Source organism: Triticum aestivum, chromosome 7A (genome assembly GCF_018294505.1).
Source record: "Triticum aestivum cultivar Chinese Spring chromosome 7A, IWGSC CS RefSeq v2.1, whole genome shotgun sequence".
In the NCBI taxonomy this organism is placed as follows: Eukaryota; Viridiplantae; Streptophyta; class Magnoliopsida; order Poales; family Poaceae; genus Triticum; species Triticum aestivum.
In genome coordinates this window covers 498,696,131-498,715,827 of record NC_057812.1, presented here as the reverse complement: position 1 = coordinate 498,715,827, position 19,697 = coordinate 498,696,131, and the positions used below count along the sequence as shown (strand labels likewise).

Below are 19,697 nucleotides of genomic sequence, written 5' to 3'. Positions count from 1 at the left end.
TTATCTTTGGTAGCCTCTCTTATGGGGAAATGTAGTCTGGTGCTTCCACTGAGCCTTGGTAGTCCGCTACAGCCCGGTTTACCAGAGTCCAGCTAGCCCGGCACTACTGCTCCGAAACACTTAGACTGGTCGGCATGTGATTCACTTCATTCCTGGGTCTGTCCCTTCGGGGAAATGCCACGCGGTGACATCCGGAGTCCTGGTAGCCTGCTACAGCTCGGGTTCCCGGAGTCCTGTTAGCCCAGTTGCTATAGCCCGGATTCACACGCTGCTGACCGACATGCTCGATGTTGATTCATGTATGCATGTCCCTGCAAGTTAGTGCCACTTTGGGTTCATGACTAGTCATGTCGGCCCGGGTTCTCTGTCATATGGATGCTAGCGACACTATCATATACATGAGCCAAAAGGCGCAAACGGTCCCGGGCCATGGTAAGGCGACCCCTGTGGGGATACCGTGCGTGAATCCGCAAAGTGATATGAGGTGTTACATGCTAGATCGGTGTGACTTAGAATCGGGGTCCTGACAGCTTTGGTATCAGAGCCTGACTGCCTGAAGGATTACCAAGCCAAACTGACCGAAGTTGTGTCTAGGAATGCTTTAGTTATGTAAGGGAATTGATTATGGGATGGGAAGTAAGGCTCTTTTTACTCCTTATACCTTATGCCCTTCTGATCCGAGTCATCCTATCTTTCATACAGGGTTAAGGAACTAAGCTCTCTCTTCTTTCTATCAGGATCACGTGGTACTAATCCATAGACTTATAAGATTGGTGAATTCAAGTCTCAGTTCAGTTTCTACTACTTTCGTATGTTCATAGTTGGCCTCAGAACCTTGATTTTGTGATGTTGAGTGGTCATGCCACTATTTTGCAGGATGTCTCAAATCTTTTGAGTATTTACAGACGTTATGCTGTCCGAGTCATCCAAGGTTTCTAAGTAGTCTGATGCATTTGCAAATCCCTTCTTTCCGTTCCCGATGTCCCTTTGGGCCAGTTCAACCACACAAATCGGTGAGTTAAGGTACTCTATTGCCTCGACATATATGTTGGAGCTATTATTATGACCCTACGTGTCTTAGGGAGTTGCCTAGTAATCTAGCAATGCTTTGTATCCCTAGTGTGATGATTCTGGCCACCATTCTCGAGAGCATCCCGTGATGCCACTTAGTTAGTAGGCATTCTATTCCTAGGTTGTTGAACCCGAGATTCACCCTACTTACTTCATGTTGATAGTGTTTGCTAGTTCCTTTAGGATATTAGTAACCTTGTGACAGTCCTCGAGATCCGTGGTATTTCCTTCTTCCAAATACCATGAACCATTAAGGCAGAAGTTCTTTGAACCAAAAGATCACAATCAGAGTACTCTTGAGGAGTTCTCCATTCATAATTGTGATTCTGCCAGTTCTACCTTTCTGCATAGGTTATCCGGAAGAAACCTTTTGAACTTGGTTCGACATATTAATCTATGCATCCATAACTCAGAAAATCATATGTTCTTTGGGTTGTCCCTCTTTAGTTGTTCTCTGGCCCTCATCTATCAATTGATAGATAGGAGTAGTTGTGCATTCTTGATATCGATGCCTATTATCTCTGTGGTCTGTCAAGCCATTTTATTCTGGAATGACTAGGAAAACGAACTCCAGTACCTTATCCATATCTAGGATTGGGTCAAAGCAGTCATACTCCGTAGACCAAATGCTAATCCATCTTTTGTTCTATTCCACCCTGGGAGTGTTACCCTCTTTACATTGGGATTGTCATGAGAATTGCACCAACTCTCATGAATTCTTGACACAGTGATACTTCTCGCCATCATTATTCATTCCTCGGTTCTGTGTTGTCGCAACCGGAATGCCGACAAGTGAATCGTCATGTGTGAAATCAATACTCCTAGCAACTGTGTTGCTTGGTAGTTAATGGACAATACTCTCACTCTTAGCGTGCTGGTTATTGAATCATCATCCTAAGATTGATCGTGCTACCTAGTCCTTATTTTCGGTGCAATCTTTGATCTTTGAGTTAGGATTGAATCCCCTGCTATTCTGATCATGTCATCTTGCCTTGAAAAGCAAGATTGTTCTCGAGCTTAATAACATATCGGTGGTTCATGATTTTCCGAATATCTTCTCAGAAGTATTACCAGGTTGTCACCTGACCGCTATGTTGAGTTCGTGGTCAAGTTGGTTTTTCCATAAACCACCCTTTCTCCAAGGATCTGTGTTGGATACCCCTGAGCTAGTTGGATAAGTTAAACAATAACTTGGAGAGTTGGAAGATAAAAGCTTTATCCAACTCAGTTCATTCAAAGGGATATCCTTTTGTGTGTGTGTTGAAGGAAGATGGTATGTTCATCGATTGGTCACTGTGATCAGTTGTTGGACCTAATGTCTTACCAAAATTTGATTTGAGTGTCGGCTATCCTCAAATAAATCAGAACCATTGATGTTTGTCATGTTGTCTTATTCGTGGTTGATCCCTCGAGCATACACCATTACATCTTTTGGTATGATCAATGCTATCACTGTGTTCACTTAATCATGGAACTCCATTTATATGGAAACCTGGATGAATTGTTGTTGAGACCATCGGCAACATAATTATCATCTCCATGATTTGCGCTGAACATTAAAGCTTGTGTTGGAAACTTTGTAAGCAATGCCTTTGTGTTCTGTTCATGAAGCATATGTTGGATGAAAGAAGTGACTTTCTCTGATTCACGTGCATTTGGTGCAAGTTGCCGCCGTGAGTTCGAGAAAGATTGTTTTGTTCCCTCTGGTACCATCCCAAGTCAGTCATGCATATGTGCGAAGTATTGTATGGTTTGGAGACTTGCAACCTTCATTCTATATGTATCCCTAGCACACCAAGCCACTAATTGATTTGTTCAAGGGAAAAGAAGTCTAATTTAAGCGCACAAGACTTCGATATCCTCGATGATGATTCCTCACCTGAACTTTGGTAGTGTTTTGCTGTAAGACTACTATATGGTCATGTTTGTCTTGGACATCATGTTCACATGTATGTACTAGAATCAGCTCATGTTTTGGAGCTTACTACCATAGTCCATTTCCCGAGAATCTCGCAACGCCATCTTGTCGGTTTGTGTTGCAAACTTTCTTTTCCAGACATGTTGTCTGAAATATCCTGTTACCAACCAGATCTGAATCTCAGGCAGATATGATGGTTGGAACTTTTCCAAGATCTATGATGTAGGTCCCGACAAGGTTGATGTTCTGGCCGACACACCTAGTCGGAAGATCTATGATGGTAGTATCTTGATTGAGCTATTTGACCATCTTCTCCATGAGGATTTTGTGCGACTTCTTCTAGAAGTTGCTCCCTGGGGATTCTTGTGCTCTTAGTTTCTCCGATTATATTATAACCATCCAAACAATGGAACCTCTCTCTACTGTTGGGTTTCTCCCCAGTTACTAGAATCATTCCCAGCATTTGCATTTTGTTCCCAACTTGCACCGCCATTGTGTCATCCTACTATGGACTACCCTTCTTAGTAATTACTGATCAGGATCATCTTTAAAGTGGTCCTACCACGGGTTCCATCCATTTCTGATGATAAGCAAAAATCATCCCTTGCGTTGTCTTCAACAAGGTAGTCCACATCATCCATTCTAGTACGGGTATACCATCCCTTCGTACTCCGCTAAACGATTGTTGTGATTCGCCTTAGGCTGGTATAAAGATTTTCAATAATCTCTGAATCAAAAGTAATTCTTTTTTCCACTTAAGGGAATATTTCTGCGAGTCACCTTCCTCTAAGATTTCTCGTTATGGTATCATGGCAACTCAAATCCTCGCTACGTTGACAACTGATCACCATCTTCTTAAGCGTGAAATTGTTGTCTACCTAGTGAACCTTCGTCATCTTTTACAACCCATCCCTCCGGATGTATGTTTCATGACTCAGCTAGAGAGATGTTTCAATGTCTCATTCCGTGAGTTGATCATCAGTTGTTCGATCTTCGGGAAGATCGATCCATCCAGAGTTTTTCCTTTTCCTCTTGTTGTCATGTTGGTTGGAGTTCTCAGAGCAAGACATCGAGACAAAGATGGTGACGAATCTATGTTCTTACAAAGTGCAACCTGGATCGTGAAGATTGTGTTAGTTTGCATTTCCCCTTCATCTTACCCTACGCTTGAATCTCGGGACGATATTCTTGTTTAGTGGGGGTGAGTAGTCACATCCCTAGCGTTACCTTGCACGTGGACTAGCTTGGTTGTTGCATCATCTTTGAATTCAAGGGAAATTTTGAAATGGGGATTGATAAACCCTAGCAGCAAATGAAATCCAACTAGGGTCAAAATTAAATCTTTTCAATGAACCCAAAATGGCCTTCAGAAAAGTTCATCAATTTTGGAAGGGGTGAAAACTTCTGCCAAAAATGATGCACACAATGCTAGGACATTTCTGGATTTTTGAATTAAACCTTAATGTATTTGAATTGGACCTATTAATACCTATAAAATATTTAGTGGCTCCAATAATTTTGAAACTTGGTGAGGGCCACTGGAATAATTCAGAGAGTGTCCACAAGAAGTTTCAGAGTTTATAAAAATCGGTTGGTGTTTGAACTAAATCAAAACAAAATAACACAAATAGAAAAATAGAAACGGAAAATAGGGAAAACTTACATGGCACTTTTGGCCCACCACTGTAGCAGCCCAACTGGGCAAAGCCAGCCGGCCCACCAGGGGCAGCACTGTCTTCTTCCTTCTGTCAGGAGGAGAAGCATCTGCGTGCCCGGCGCACAGACGAGCCGCGCCAGTTCTTCTTGCCTGCCTGGCTCCTCCCCGATGCACCTACACGGCGCCACACGACCCCCCTCGATCCCCTCTCACTTTCCCTCCCTTCCCAAACCACCTCCCCTTCCCTACCTCTCATTAACAAGCGAGACAGAGAGCCTTCGTAGCCGCCGATCATCGTTGCCGCGGCCGCCGGCCCTCCCTCGCCTCATCGACATGTCAGGAGGAACCGCAACGTTGTATTTGTTGTCTCCGCTGAGCCAAGCAATGCCGGGAGCCCTGCAGTGACGACATCGTTGTTGTCTTCACTAACAGGCACCAAAGATCGCCGGCCCCGATTCACCATCTCCAGGTCGTCCTCGAGCCTGTTGACCACCCTACCGACATCACTGTGAGCCCCTGAGATTTTCCCCTCACCTCCCCCTCTTGCTAGCTTCCTCTAGCCGCCGCCCCATGAGCTCCCGAGGCCGCCGTCCGCCTTGGCCGACCTCCTGCTCACCTCTGAGCTTACCATGCCCAGTGGTGCTGTCCACCGTGATCCTAGGGCCCCTAGATGCGGTCTAGCTACCTGGTTCCCTCGAGGGCGAGCTGTAGCCCTGCGCTCGTGCACCACCGAGCTCCGGCCACCGCACTTGTCGTCGTTGCCGTTGCTACGGGCTGCCCTAGCCACTGCTGCTGGCACTGCTCGATGTGGACGAGCACGAGCAACGCGTAGATGCCCTCCGCCGCGAGTTTGGTTGCCCATGGCCGAAACCCGGGCCGTTCAGCCGTCACTGACCTTGCCGGCGGCTAACTTCGGTTGTGCCGACGTGGCACAGCCATTAGCAGCTAATTGCGCCACCAATTAACCTCCAGTGAAACTGACAGCCGGGCACCACATCCTAACTAACTGGCTAACTGATACGTCCATTCTGCATCATGCTTTTATATCGATATTTATCGCATTATGGACTGTTATTCACTTTATGTCACAATACTTATGGCTATTCTCTCTTATTTTACAAGGTTTACATAAGGAGGGAGAATGCCGGCAGCTGGAATTCTGGTCTGGAAAAGGAGCAAATATTAGAGACCTATTCTGCGCAACTCCAAAAGTCCTGAAACTCCACCGAATGTCTTAAAAGAAACAAAGAAAAATCCATGCCAAAAATGAAGGCCAGGGGGCCCTCACCCTGCTCACGAGGGTGGGGGGCACCCCCCCTAGGGTGCACCCCCTACCTCGTGGGCCCCCTGGTGGCTCTCTGACGCCCATCTTGTCCTATATGAGGTCTTTCGATGAGAACAAAATAAGTAGGAACTTTTCGGGACGAGACTCCGCTGCCATGAGGCGAAACCTTGGCGGGTCCAATCTAGAGCTCCGGCAGAGCTGTTCTGCCGGGGAAACTTCCCTCCGGAAGGGGGAAATCATCACCATCGTCATCACCAACGCTCCTCTCATCTTGAGAGGGCAATCTCCATCAACATCTTCACCAGCACCATCTCATCTCCAAACCCTAGTTCATCTCTTGTATCCAATTCTTGCCTCAAAGTCCGGGATTGGTGCTAGTAGGTTGCTAGTAGTGTTGATTACTCCTTGTAGTTGATGCTAGTTGGTTTATTTGGTGGAAGATCATATGTTCAGATCCTATATGCATATTATTACCCCTCTGATTATGAACATGAATATGCTTTGTGAGTAATTACGTTCGTTCCTGAGGACATGGGAGAAGTCTTGCTCTGAGTAGTTATGTGAATTTGGTATTCGTTTGATATTTTGATAAGATGTATGTTGTCTAGCCTCTAGTGGTGTTATGTGAACGTCGACTACATAACACTTCACCATTATTTGGGCCTAGAGGAAGGCATTGGGAAGTAATAAGTAGATGATGGGTTGCTAGAGTGACAGAAGCTTAAACCCTAGTTTATGCGTTGCTTCGTAAGGGGCCGATTTGGATCCATATGTTTCATGTTATGGTTAGGTTTACCTTAATACTTTTGTTGTAGTTGCGGATGCTTGCAATAGAGGTTAATCATAAGTGGGATGCTTGTTCAAGTAAGAACAGCACCCAAGCACCGGTCCACCCACATATCAAATTATCAAAGTATCGAACGCGAATCATATGAACGTGATGAAAACTAGCTTGACGATATTCCCATGTGTCCTCGGGAGCGCTTTTCCTATTATAAGAGTTTGCTCCGACTTGTCCTTTGCTACAAAAGGATTGGGACATCTTGCTGCACTTTATTTACTTTTGTTACTTGTTGCTCGTTACAACTTATCCTATCACAAAACTATCTATTACCACTTATTTCAGTACTTGCAGAGAATACCTTGCTGAAAACCGCTTATCATTTCCTTTTGCTCCTCGTTGGGTTCGACACTCTTACTTATCGAAAGGACTACGATAGATCCCCTATACTTGTGGGTCATTGAGGGAGTCCTGGATTAGGGGGTCTCCGGACAGCCGGACTATCTCCATTGGCCGAACTATTAGACTATGAAGATACAAGATTAAAAACTTCGTCTCGTGTCTGGATGGGACTCTACTTGGCGTGGAAGGCAAGCTAGGCAATACGGATATGGATATCTCCTCCTTTGTAACCGACCTTGTGTAACCCTAACCCTCTCCGGTGTCTATATAAACCGAAGGGTTTTAGTTCATAGGACAACAATCACAACATACAATCATACCATAGGCTAGCTTCTAGGGTTTAGCCTCTCTGATCTCGTGGTAGATCTACTCTTGTACTACCCATACCATCAATATTAATCAAGCAGGACGTAGGGTTTTACCTCCATCAAGAGGGCCCGAACCTGGGTAAAACATCGTGTCCCCTGCCTCCTGTTACCATCCGGCCTAGACGCACAGTTCGGGACCCCCTACCCGAGATCCGCCGGTTTTGACACCGACATTGGTGCTTTCATTGAGAGTTCCTCTGTGTCATCGCCGTTAGGCTCGATGGCTCCTACTATCATCGATAGCGATGCGGTCCAGGGTGAGACTTTTCTCCCCGGACAGATCTTCGTATTCGGCGGCTTTCCACTGCGGGCTAATTCGCTTGGCCTTCTGGAGAAGATTGAAAGCTACGCCCCTGGCCATCAGGTCAGATTTGGAAGTTTGAACTACACGGCCGACATCCACGGAGACTTGATCTTTGACGGATTCGAGCCGTAGCCGGACGCGCCGCACTGTCATGATGGGTATGACCTAGCTCTACCGCCAAACAGTACCCCAAAGGCCACGCCCGCATCAGCTCCGACCCTTAGCTCGGAGCCAACTGCGCCAATCGAGGATGGGTGGTTAGACACCGCCTCAGGGGCTGCAGTCTCGACGGTGATCGAGACGAACACCAGCCTAACCCTCTGCGAAGCCCGTGATTCCAAGGTGCCGGACTCTTTTCCGGACTCCGAACCATTCGCGCCCCTGCCAATCGAATCCGATTGGGCGCCGATCATGGAATTCACCGCCGCGGATATCTTTCAGCACTCGCCCTTCGGCGACATTCTGAATTCACTAAGGTCTCTCTCTTTGTCAGGAGAGCCCTGGCCAGACTATAGCCAACAGGATTGGGATGTGGACGACGAAGAAATTCGACGCCCACCCACCACCCACTTAGTAGCCACTGTCGATGATTTAACCGACATGCTCGACTTCGACTCTGAAGACATCGACGGTACGGATGACGATGTAGGAGACGAACATGAACCAGCGCCTATAGGGCACTGGAAAGCCGCCTCGTCATATGACATATACATGGTGGATACACCCAACGAAGGCAATGGCGATAAGATAGCAGAGGATGACCCCTCCAAGAAGCAACCCAGGCGCCGACGTCAGCGGCGCCGCTCTAAGTCCCGCCAAAGCAAAAGTGGCGATACCGGCACAGGAGATAATAACACTCCGGATAGTGCCGAAGACAACAACAATCCACTCTAGCAAGATTTGGAGCAAGAGGATGAAGGAGCCAGCTCTCCTAAGAGAGCGGCAAACGGAGAGGAGGAGGATGACAATTACATACCCCCCTCCAAAGACGAGGCAAGCCTCGGTGACGGTGAATTTGCCGTACCAGAGGATCCTGTCGAACAAGAGCGCTTCAAGCGCCGGCTTATGGCCACGACAAATAGCCTCAAGAAAAAGCAGCATCAGCTTCAAGCTGATCAAGATCTGCTAGCTGACAGATGGACTGAAGTCCTCACGGCCGAGGAATATAAACTCGAGCGCCCCTCCAAGAATTACCCAAAGTGCAGGTTACTACCCCGACTGGAGGAAGAAGCGTATGATACGGCTGATCGTCCACCTCGTGGCCGCGATAGAGAGGCATTCCAGCCAAAAGCTCAGCCTCCACCCCGACGCCATTCAAATAAAAAGGCATGGGGAGATACGCCAGACCTGCGAGACATATTGGAGGACAAAGCAAAGCATGCAAGATCGATCTACGGATCACGACGGTGCACCACTCTGAGAGACGATAAACGTCACGCCGGATACAGTAAAAGCAAATCTGGCCGGGCCGAACACAGCGGGCAAGACCCATTCGAGTTGCGTCGCGATATAGCCCAATACAGAGGCGCCGCACACCCCTTATGCTTCACAGACGAAGTAATGGAACATCAATTCCCAGAAGGTTTTAAACCTGTAAATATTGAATCATATGACGGCACAACAGATCCCGCAGTATGGATTGAGAATTTCCTCCTCCACATCCACATGGCCCGCAGTGATGACCTACACGCTATCAAATACCTCCCACTAAAGCTCAAAGGACCAGCGCGGCATTGGCTTAACAGCTTGCCAGCAGACTCCATTAGTTGTTGGGAAGATCTGGAAGCCGCATTCCTCGACAACTTTCAGGGCACTTATGTGCGACCACCAGACGCCGATGACTTGAGCCACATAATTCAGCAGCCAAAAGAATCAGCCAGGCAATTCTGGACTCGGTTTCTTACAAAGAAAAATCAAATCGTTGACTGTCCGGATGTGGAGGCCTTAGCGGCTTTCAAGCACAACATCTTAGACGAGTGGCTAGCCTGACACCTTGGTCAGGAAAAGCCGAAATCTATGGCAGCTCTCACGACGCTCATGACCTGCTTTTGTGCGGGAGTAGACAGCTGGCTGGCTCGCAGTAATAACATATCGAAGAACCATGGTACCTCAAATACCAAGGACGGCAATAGTAGGTCACGTCGCAACAAACATAAGCGCCGCATTAACAGTGAAAATACTGAGGATACGACAGTCAATGCTGGATTCAAAGGCTCTAAACCCGGTCAGCGGAAAAAACCATTCAAACAAAGTACGCCGGGTCCGTCCAGCTTGGACCGTATACTCGATCGCTCGTGTCAAATACATGGCACCCCAGACAAGCCAGCCAATCACACCAACATGGATTGTTGGGTGTTCAAGCAGGCCGGCAAGTTAATTTCCGAAAACAAGGACAAGGGGCCGCATAGCGATGACGAGGAGGAGCCCCGACAGCCACACACTGGAGGACAAAAGAGGTTTCCCCCGCAAGTGCGGACGGTGAACATGATATACGCAACCCACATCCCCAAGAGGGAGCGGAAGCATGTGCTCAGGGACGTATATGCGTTGGAGCTAGTCGCCCCAAAGTTCAACCCTTGGTCCTCCTGTCCGATCACCTTCAATCGCAGGGACCACCCCACTAGTATCCGTCATGGCGGATTCGCCGCACTGGTCCTAGACCCAATCATTGACGGATTTCACCTCACTCGAGTCCTTATGGATGGCGGCAACAGCCTGAACCTGCTTCATCAGGACACAGTGCGCAAAATGGGTAAAGACCCCTCAAGGATCAAACCCACAAAAACGACCTTTAAGGGCATCATTCCAGGTGTAGAGGCCCATTGCACAGGCTCAATTACATTGGAAGTGGTCTTCGGATCCCCGGATAACTTCCAAGTGAAGAGTTAATCTTCGATATAGTCCCGTTCCGCAGTGGTTATCACGCGCTGCTCGGGCGAACCGCATTTGCTAGATTCAATGCGGTACCGCATTATGCATACCTCAAGCTCAAGATGCCAGGACCTCACGGAGTTATTACAGTCAATGGAAACATAGAGGCTCCCTCCGAACAGAGGAGCACACCACGGCCCTCACAGCAGAAGCGTAAAGTAGGCTCTCAAGGCAATCAACCAGTTTGGCGCTTCAAAGCCCGAACACCTTCAAGCGCGCTCGGAGCAATCGGCACATAGACCACCTGGCGCGATCTAAGCTCGCGTAGCAATGCGGCCCCCACCCCAATCCCAGCCCAACGGCAAACCTCGTGCCACGCGTGCGTAATTACACATTAAAAATACCATGGGCACAGATAGGGAGGGGGGCACACTGCTGCACGCCCCAAGACGCGGCTTAAACCACACTAGGGGCTTCTCGTTTGGTTATTTTTCTCCTTTTCAGGACCTTAATCTCTGGAAACCCTGTCCGGCAGCACTATTGCCGAACACATGATGCAACAACCAAGGAGGCAGAAAGCTACATCACACCACGGAATTCCCAGGTGGATTACAATAACGAGCAAAATATTCGATTTAATATCATTCCTCAGCTTGCCCTTGGAAGGGACATATTCCTAGTCTTTGCTTATCGCACTATCTGTATCACTCTGCTTTAACGCAATTTTTTAATAAACAATGCATGACTTTACGACTATTATTGCATTCTTGTTATATATATATATCTATGTGTTCATTAATGATGCCTTGCAACTATACACTTTGGTACGGCCAATACACCAAGGGCTTAAGTACCACACAATATGGTGTGAAAAGTCCGAACACTTTCACAAGTGCGGCACCCCGAACTTATAGCATTATATGCATCAGCTCCGAATCATGTCTTTGGTCAAATGTTGGGTTTGCCCGGCTCCTATGTTTTGGTACCTTATGTTCCGCTCTATTGGCTAAGGTAGCGCTAGGAGAACTACTGTGATTGTGCCCCGGTTATGCCGGGCTTAGCACCTCAGTAGAGAAAGCTAAAACTGACTGTCATGATAAGGCGAGAGACTGGTCGCTGTTCGGCGAGGTTTATCAAGTCCCTAAAGACTTATGCCGCTTAGGGCGAGGGGCCAGCCCTGTCCGGCTTACAGGCGTGTATCGCGCCCCGAATTCAGCCTTCTGAATACCAGGGGCTTCGCCGAAATTTTAAGTTATAGAATTCTATGGCTAAGTGAGAGTGATAAAGCATTATTAGTTCGGTTGCCTTGTACGTTGTGCTGAGCACCTCCCTCGAAGGACCCAAATATGGGAACAAGAGTGCTCAGATTTATCCCGAACACCACAGCACTCGTCGCATGGGGGCAGAAGCCGAGGACTAGCCATCTCTCAGATTGGATAAACGGCCGAACAGAAGGTAATATTTTAAATTCACACAAGCGTTGCATAGCGCATATGAAACAAGTTTTCATCATACAGGATCGCGCGAGCAAGTTTACTAAAATATTACATCCTTTGAACATTCGTCCGCTACAAGACGGGCACCCTTCATGACACCCTCATAATAAATTTCGGGGGTGCGATGCTCCTTGCCCTACGGCGGCCCTTCCTTGATCAGCTTCACAGCGTCTAGCTTGGCCCACTGCACCTTCACACGGGCGAAAGCCCAGCGTGCACCTTCGATGCAGACGGACCGCTTGATGACCTCCAGCCGTGGGCAGGCATCCACAAGCCACCTCACCAAGCCAAAGTAGCTGTTCGGAAGGACGTCGCCAGGCCACAGCCGGACTATAAGGCCCTTCATGGCCTGTTCGGCCGCCTTGTGCAGCTCAACCAGCTACTTTAGCTGGTCGCTCAGAGGCATTGGGTGTTCGGTCCCAGTATACTGAGACCAGAACAGCTTCTCCGTTGAGCTCCCCTCCTCGGCCTGGTAAAACTGCGTGGCATCCGACAAGCTATGGGGCAAATCTGCGAATGCTCCTAGAGAGCTCCGAATTCGGGTAAGTAATCGGTAATTTACTTTTACATGCTTGCTCTGCATATAGAATGCCTTACCCGCCGCTATCTTCTTCATTGCGTCGATCTCCTGGAGGACCTTCTGGGCCTCGGCCTTGGCACTCTTTGCGCTCTCAAGGGCCGCGGCAAGCTCAGACTCTCGCGTCTTTGAGTCAAGCTCCAACACCTCGTGCTTCGTCATGAGATCCTAGAGCTCTTGCTGCACCTCGCCCACACGAGCCTCTTGTTTTTCCCGCTCAGTGTGCTCCTTGGCCGCTTTATCTTCGGCCTTGGTTAGCGCTTGCTTCAGAGTCGCCACCTCGGTCGTGGCCCCTGGCAAACATACGATGATCTTGTCATTTTGCAATCGCATCCTCTTTTATATACACATATCTATAGACAGGGTATTACTTATCCTTGTTCTCCTTGAGCTGCCTCTTGGCAAGGCCGAGCCCTTTCCAGGACCCCTCAAGGTCCTGCTTCAGTACGGCGACCTCCGCAATCAGTGCGGCAGACGCCAGCAGCGAAGTCTGCATATGCATATTGACATACTTATATTAGACTCCTGCGATATTATTTGATCCTCTGCTTGGCTTTTCTTTGTGAACACCGAACAAAGCATCAGGGGCTACTGTCTATGCGGTAATATTTCTACTACATTTTAAAACACTTACCTCAAAGCCTGTTAGAAGGCTGGCACAGGCTTCAGTCAATCCGCTCTTGGTGGACTGAACCTTTTGGATCACCGCACTCATGATAGTGTGGTGCTCCTCGTCGATGGAAGCGCTGCGAAGCGCTTCTAGTAGATTGTCCGGTGCCTCTAGATGGGCAGAGGTCACCGGCACAGGCGTCTTGCCCCTCTTAGAAGGAGGCCTCCTGCCCGAGCCCGGAACCGTTGGAGGGTCCGGCGCGGTGTTCGGCTGAGGGCCGAACTCGGAGCTCTCGGGGGCCCCGTCCCCGCGGCTCCAGGAGTCTGGAAGGTCGCCTTGAGGTGCCTCCAGGACTGTCTCCCCTCAACCCGGTGCCTCTTGAGAAAGCACCTCGGCGTCATCAGCAGGATGAGGGGAGGTGGCGGTCGGGACTGGATCGCTATCCATGTCCGACGAGCTCAGGGAGCCGTCCGATGATACATCGATGCTGGTTCACGGCGGCCTGCATAATCATGTTCGATGTTAGGGAAAGCAGTGCGACAAAGGAATGCTATGAGTTACTTTGGTATCACTACACCACGTACTAGAATTCCGTACTGACGTCTGTTGGAAAAAAGTCACTATTACCGACCCACAATCGGAGAGGAAAATTTCTAATAGACTGTGGGTCGGGAAACCTGTTTACGCTGACCTGCTGTCGGTCGGGAATGGTACAACGTATACTGTCTAACGGTCGGTCGGGGATTCTGTTATGGCCCATGGAGCATCGGTCGGCAAATAACCCCGACCAACAGTTGGACGCTAAAGTGGGCCTCCTACGCCAATAGCCCAAAAAATTAGCGCCAAACAGGCCCAGCCTGCGAAGTTTTCCCCCTTAAAATCACAAGGATTGCCGTCGCGCCATGCTCCATTCGTTCCCCACCCACGAAATCCCTAGATCTCTCCTGCTGTTCCCCATGCACGCCGGCGCCCCATGCCCGACCGCCGCCTGCGGCTACAGCCGTCCGACGGTCAATCCCACCGCTGCCCCACGCGCCCTTCCTCTGTAGCATCACCCACGCCGCCCTGCCCCTACAACGCAACCTAACTCCGTCATGCCTCTCTCCGCCGCCGGCTCCATGCCCTCTTGCTCTCTCTCTGGTTGGCCGCCTCTCTCCAACATCCCTGGCCTAACCTCCCCATCTCCACCGTACAGCTCACGAAGACACACGCAGTGGCAGGTTTGGATTGGGGCAGCGTGCGCCTGGTCAAGGGCATCCCTCTCTGTCTTTGGCTGGGCAGGGGCACCGAAGCGGCTGAGGTACAACTCCTCCCTCCATACATTCCTCTGTCTTTGCGTCCAGTTTTTTTGCCGCATCAATTTTGTATTACAAAGTTTGTTAAGAGATGAACTGGGAGTGAGGGAGCTCACTGTGGATTATGGGTAGAAGACTGTTATTTGCCCCGTCAGTATTCTGTTGGTGTTGTTTATGTAGATTTAATATATTTTTATAGTACTGACTTATGTTAGATGGAAATTGATTTATGTTAGATTTATTTTTTTTGCAGTACCGAGTTCTGTTGGCAGCCTGTAGCTTCTTTGTAAAAAATTGTGAAACTAACTTGTTCTCTCTGAAGCGAAGCTTCTGTGCAGTACAAATGGATGTGTTTCTAGTGTGCGTGCCGCTCCAGCTAATCACATTTCTTGGCTGAGTTCACGACAATGGCTAGTCAGCATACCGCCATCCAACTTCCCAAATACTCAATTAATTTTTCTTACTAAAATCTTCTTCATACTTTACTTTCTTACTAAATTCTTCTTCATGCCGCCCATGAAAAACAACACAACAATAGTTCTTCCTTGCTTGTAAGATGGCTCAAGCCAAACATAGATAGCCTTGCGACATGGCTGTCTTGCTTTCCTTGTTTCACTTCATTTTAGTGTACACCATTTTGCTAGAGAACCACATCCAGCCGGAGGAAAGAACCGTGGAATCACAATGCAGAACTCTCGCTGCATTGTTCTTGCTTCCCGCCTCTCAAAGAAAAGGACCTGTCCCACAATGGCCTGAATCAAGCTCATCTTGAATCATGGTAGCATATAGACATATAGACAGGTTTATTGTTGTCATGTTTCCCTGCAAGCAACTACAACCAAAATTAACCTAGAAACTAACACTGTGTAGACTGATTATGATGCATACAAAAGATACTGTGGAGCAGTATATGATTTTCTTGATGTAGTGCCTCATAAGTCTTGTGTTTGATCCACTAATATTTTCTATTTTCAGCGATTTACTCATATAGTGTGTCTTTTGCAGGATGGAAAATGGTAAGCGCAAGCGGAAAGCTAAAGATGGTGGGGTCACGGAGGAACAACTGAAAGTGGTAGAGTATAAACTACAGAGAAGTAGGACCATAGAAGAAAATGAAGTAAGTCATTCTGCTAAATCAAAACTGTAGTATATCCATCCACATACCAAAACTGTAGTATATCCCTGCAGCAGACTCTGTTCTGGACATAAATAAACACATATGCATGTAATCATTCTCAAAACACAAACAATGTGCTCCCTCCGTCCCAAAATAAATGTCTCAACCTTAGTATAACTTTGTACTAGAGTTAGTACAAAGTTAAGACACTTATTTTGGGACGGAGGGGGTATAAGATAACAAACTGCAACGGAGACGTCTCCATGTCTCCTCCTGAAAAAATGGATCGGCCCCGCGTCGTCTCCGGGCGACACGGGCGGCAACATCTCCTCCGCCCTCCGCCGGCAGGCTCTAAGTGTGCCCCCCTCGCCGTCGCCGGAGGACGTCGTCGGGCAAAGTCCATGCGGCTGATGGCGACAGCGAGGACTCTTTCTATGTGTAGCGGAGGCGGTGTAGTGGGATGTGGTTGTGGCAGATTTGCTGCGCGGTTAGCCGGCACCGCACGCGGTGTGAGCTGCAGGGTGGCCTGTGATCTTTTCGGGGTCGTCCCTGTGGATCAAGTGGTCGACCAGCGGCTACAAGTCCACAGCTTCGTGGTATCTCCTCTGGCGGCCGACGTACCAGGACTCCAGATCATGGCTGAACAAGGCATCTTGTTCGCATGTGTCAACCACGTAATAAGGTACAAGATGCATGCTTACATGGATGCATGGTGGCTCATCAAGCATCTTTTGGATCTTCGTGCATGCAGCCGCCTGATGGCCCTTGTGGGCTCTAGGCGGCGCGCTTGATTCTGAAGTGCGGTGACTCCTCGCTACGGCCATGGCTCGTGTACGGATGTGCTGACATCTACGATGGCTCATGTACGGATGCACTAACATCTACAACGACATCTTACATGGGCATGGTAAGAGAGCATCGCGATCCCATGAAGGTTCACGGCCGGCAACCATGGATCTGGTGGTGACCACCCGCGGCGCTATGATCCACGGCTTGGTGGTGGTGATTCAGATTTGGTCGACCGAGTGAGGGTGATTGCACACCGTGCTGCAGCGACCTCCTACGGCTCCACGGAGACGGTGGTCATTGCAAGATCTTTGGTTCATCTCAAGATCGAGTGGCTGACTTCGGCAGTGGGATGCAAATTATGGGCGAGCACTTGACGCAGAGGAATGGTTGTGCAGTGGCGGCGGTCACATCGCATGTAACTGCTGGGATCATGAAAAAAGTGGCGGCGACAACACTTGCATGACTTCGATGGTGGTGCTACTTGAGCACCCGGTCGTGAGGTCCGGGGTGAACGCCTAGGCCTGGCCCTGGCAATGGCGATGTTTTTTATGTCGTTACCTTGTTGAAGGCATTGCACGGATAAGCTCCGACTGATTCTTCAGGGTGAAAACCTAGATTCTGATCTTGGTGGTTAGATCCGGTGACGGTGACGCTTGAGTGTCGCTCCCTTCTTCAAGGCGTTGCTGTTGAAGAACCTTGTCGTCTGTGTGATGTCATTAGATAATTGGTGCGGATATGGTGTTCAATGTAGTTTGCCGATCGTGGCTCTGATCACTTTGGGTTTTTCTTTTTTCCTCGGCTACGCATAGCTTTGGTCTTATATGACTTTGCTATTTGTCGCCGTGTTTTTGTGTGTGTGTGTGTGTGTGTGTGTGTGTGTTTGTGTTGGCTGTGTGCATCCTACCTATGCAGAGGCTAGGTGTGTGCTCTTTGAGTTTGTATCCTTTTTATGATCCTTTTTGAGCTAATAAAATACACCCTTTGTCGAAAAAAATAAGATAACAAAACAGTAGGCAGTGTTGTTGTAAACGTGTCTAGTCATCATAAATCTCCTTACTTTTTTTTCTTATAGTCTTGCAGTGCTATCATCAAAAAGAATCGCGCCAATGAAGTGCCTCATACATCCGGGAGCAAGAGTCACAAACAATATATATATGATACTCCCTCCATTCCTAAGTATAGGGTGTGTAGTTTTTGGCACGGAAATTAAAGAACGCACATGGAGGGAAAATTTCACAAGTCTTGGGCGAGATTGCACATGACTAATTGACATGAGAAAATAGAGGAGCTTGCCCTATATAAGGAAATGTAATCAAATCCATTAAAAATTTATCCAAACGAGTGGTGAAATGCAATACACCTTATATTTTGGACTTATTCTCAAAAAATCTATACACCTTATATCAAGGAACGGAGGGAGTAATTTTCTTGTAGCCTCCTAGATCTTCTTGCTACCTTATATTTTGGACTTATTCTCAAAAATCTATACACCTTATATCAAGGAACGGAGGGAGTAATTTTCTTGTAGCCTCCTAGATCTTCTCATGAGGTTTTTGTCAATGTTGTGATCACAAGGGATGCAACGCTGCCTTATGAATATGATGGTTTACGATTTGTCGCCGATGTTGTCACAAGGTCCATTGCATGGCCATCTAGCAAGGTAATCACCAACAATATGTGTTTTGTCTACTTGGCTCAAATTGTTTGACGTGTCATACTGATTCATGTTCACTTTGGTAGATGAAACCCTACAAGCCAGGGGTATCTTCCTCATCCCGCCACTAAGGTATTTATGTTGTGATTCACTATTTATGTGATCCTGTTGTTATCATGACCACTTGGTACTGTACAAGAGCTTCTTCTTGGTGCTCCCTAGCTAGCTAAAGTGCATGAAGAGTCCATCATGTAATCTGGTCATCGTGGAATTTATCAAGGAATCCTAGCTCAAAGTGAAAAAAGATTCCATGATGACCAGATTCCATAAGTTTATCATGGAATCCTTGCTGCTACTTATTTAGTAATAGTTGCTTCCCTGTGTTCATTTAAGCCCAGTTTGGATGCAAAGTATTTTTAATAGCGTAGTTTCTGGAAAAAAACTGCAGTTTTGAAAATACTTTGAGGTGTTTGGTCCAAATATTGCAGCCACCAGGCTCCCTAGCTAGCTCAAAGTGAAAATACCATGGTTCTGCAAACTGTAATATCCCCAATGTATCTGCTGCCACTAGGAACATAGCATTATGTTTTTTGTGTCCATGTATCTATTGCAGCCACCAGGAAGATAGCAACATCCCTTTCAGTGCCATTCAATTTATAGCCACTACTAAAGAGTAACAAAGTTAACTAAAATATTGTACTTCTCACATGGATAGAAAACACCAGTAAGGTGTATCTCTAATACTTAGCTATATGATACTAACTAGATGATACCCCGCGCGTTGCTGCGGGATATGTTTAGCTATACATATACATGTATCAAGGAGACATGAAAAAGGAGACATAATACGATCAATCATACTATATATAGTTTGATGGTCAAATATATCATCCCTAAAATGTAGTGAAATATTTGTTGTTGGCTTCATTTTTCAGTTTAAAGAATGAACAATGTAAATGAGAATTTAATCACAGTAATGCACTATGGGATAACTTGTGTTTATAATATGAATTCATCAAAACAAATAACTGGATCTGGACATTTTCAGATAGCGTACAGGGGAGACCATCTCATCGTACACATGGTAGATTGTTTGTTATAGGAAAATTTGAAAGACGAGGAATAAGAGGAATAAGAAAGAACCATGAAGCTGTCAGTTTGCGTCAACTAGATATCTTCTGTAATGGAGGAACACCAATGCATCTTGTAGCTACCATTTTGTAAAGGATATCTTTGTGTAAGAGCAAGCATTGAATCGTCGGACATGTATCTATCATTTTATAAACCTATCGGGTGTTTCGGTCACCCAGACAAATGTTTCCTCTTATTTAGTTACCTCTATTATGAGAATTATTAGTGTTATTTTTGTTTGGTTCTAGTTTAATATTTGGGAGTACATGCAAGTTATTGTAAGTTGATAGATAATGATGAGATATGTAACATGATTGATATTGTTTTGATAATATAATATGCCAAATACCATTGGCAAAGGGCAGATGAAC

General features: G+C 47.3%; 1 long non-coding RNA gene across 2 annotated transcripts; it reads left to right on the top strand.

The window, feature by feature from the left end:
- Positions 1-14,239: 14,239 nt before the first annotated feature.
- On the top strand, positions 14,240-19,697 carry LOC123147802 (uncharacterized). 2 transcript variants are annotated; one of them, XR_006473453.1, is made up of 4 exons: positions 14,240-14,640; positions 15,641-18,201; positions 18,282-18,327; positions 19,244-19,697. It is a non-coding gene; the product is annotated as an uncharacterized lncRNA (long non-coding RNA). The 2 variants fall into 2 exon arrangements; XR_006473452.1 differs by having other exon boundaries at positions 18,282-19,697.